This window comes from Chionomys nivalis, chromosome X (assembly GCF_950005125.1).
Source record: "Chionomys nivalis chromosome X, mChiNiv1.1, whole genome shotgun sequence".
NCBI classification, from domain to species: Eukaryota; Metazoa; Chordata; class Mammalia; order Rodentia; family Cricetidae; genus Chionomys; species Chionomys nivalis.
In genome coordinates, this window is record NC_080112.1 from 64,978,225 (window position 1) to 64,980,505 (window position 2,281).

At 49.8% G+C, this 2,281-nt stretch overlaps 1 pseudogene; it reads left to right on the plus strand.

Moving 5' to 3' along the window:
* The first annotated feature begins 325 nt into the window (after positions 1-325).
* Positions 326-1,636, plus strand: LOC130867616 (fructose-bisphosphate aldolase A-like; annotated as a pseudogene).
* The last annotated feature ends 645 nt before the right edge of the window (positions 1,637-2,281 follow it).

Genomic DNA, 2,281 nt, shown 5'->3' on the forward strand with positions numbered 1-2,281 from the left:
ATCCTGGCCCTCTGCAAAAACAGCCTCTTATTTTGTTTAGTATTTATGTGTATTGTGTTTGTGCACATGAGTATGAGTGTCTTCAGAGGCAAGAAGAGGGTAATTACTTGGATCTGGGGTTAGAACACATGTGAGTCACTTAGCATGTATGCTGGGAAAACTCGGATCATCTTCAAGAACAGCAATCATGACCCCCTTCCCCCTCCGCTCAATAGGCTGCGTTCTTTTGGAACGCACGCACGCAGATCGGGGTTCTGGTGACTTTATCCGCGTTCGCTCCTTTGTCCTTTCACTTACCCACCGCCGTACCCGGCAGACCCACCCCCTCCTGTGCCAGGAACTTGCTGCCACTGGCACCATGCCCTACCCATACCCAGCACTAACCCCGGAGCAGAATAAGGAGCTGTCTGACATCGCTCACCGAATTGTGGCTCCGGGCAAGGGCCTCCTGATGAGTCCACTGGAAGCATTGCTAAGCGGCTGCAGTCCATTGGCACTGAGAACACTGAAGAGAACAGGCGCTTCTACCGCCAGCTGCTGCTAACTGCTGATGACCGTGTGAACCCCTGCATTGGGGGGGGGGGGTGATCCTCTTCCACGAAACACTCTACCAGAAGGTGGATGATGGACGTCCCTTCCCCCAAGTTATCAAGTCCAAGGGCGGTGTTGTGGGCATTAAGGTAGATAAAGGCGTGGTACCCCTGGCAGGAACCCATGGTGAGACCACCACCCAAGGGCTGGATGGGCTGTCAGAACGCTGTGCCCAGTATAAGAAGGATGGAGCTGACTTTGCCAAATGGCGCTGTGTGCTCAAGATTGGGGAGCATACTCCTTCATCCCTTGCCATCATGGAAAATGCCAATGTTCTGGCCCGTTATGCCAGCATCTGCCAGCAGAATGGCATTGTACCCATTGTGGAGCCCGAAATCCTCCCTGATGGAGACCATGACTTAAAGCGCTGTCAGTATGTGACTGAGAAGGTACTGGCTGCTGTGTACAAGGCTCTGAGTGACCACAATGTCTATCTGGAAGGCACACTGCTGAAGCCTAACATGGTCACCCCAGGCCATGCTTGTACCCAGAAATATTCCAATGAGGAGATTGCCATGGCAACTGTCACAGCCCTGCGTCGCACAGTGCCCCCTGCTGTCACTGGAGTCACTTTCCTGTCTGGAGGGCAGAGCGAGGAAGAGGCATCCATCAACCTCAATGCCATCAACAAGTACCCACTGCTGAAGCCATGGGCCTTGACTTTCTCTTATGGCCGGGCCCTGCAAGCCTCTGCTCTGAAGGCCTGGGGCGGGAAGAAGGAGAACCTGAAGGCTGCCCAGGAGGAATACATCAAGCGAGCCCTGGCCAACAGCCTTGCTTGTCAAGGAAAGTACACCCCAAGTGGTCAATCAGGAGCCGCAGCCAGCGAATCTCTCTTCATCTCTAATCATGCCTACTAAGCAGAGGTGATCTGAGGCTGCCCCATCAACACTCCAGGCCCCCGCCTACCCACTTGCTTTTGAAGAGGGGGCCTTCAGGCTTTCCCATCCATCTCTCTTGCTGCCCTCGTGACCGGTGTGGTGTTGTCTGCGAATGCTAATTCTGCCATCCCTTCCAGCCCACTGCCAATAAACAACTAGTTAAGGGGGAAAAAAAGAATAGCAATCACTTATCCACTAAGCTATCTCTCTATCTCTCAAGCTGCAATAAATGATCCTAAACTGCAAGAATTACCCTGAACCGAAGCAGTAGATTCCAAGCAAAAAGAACGGTAAGTAAATCTATTCTAACTAGGTTTTGCAGTGAAACCACTCCATGGAGATGATACTTCAGGTTAAGATCTAGATGATGTGAAGGGAGAAACTGTTGATTGAATGGAATTTCAAAGGCTTTGAGGTGGGAGAAAGTTAGCAAGGTACATAGCTGAGGCATCAGCAGTGCGGAAGGAGCATGGCATCCACAAACGCATTCCTTTTAAACCTAACCCAAGAGCTCTTTAAGTGGAACTGAAGGGGACTGGAATTGACTGTTTTGTCTTTCTGTATTAATCTTGATCTAGTCATTTTCCATTAAAATCAGGAGTTCTTGACTTTAGGATGTTTTGATAAATCTTTTGGTCAATCATGTTATCTGCTTGTTGTAATAGGAGCGGTGGGGCTGCGTCTTGTCACCCGGCTAGCTTTACCAGAAATAATTACACGAAAACTGTATTATTTTAAACACTGCCTGGCCCATTAGTTCTAGCCTCTTATTGGCTAGCTCTTACATATTGATCTAACCCATTTCTAAT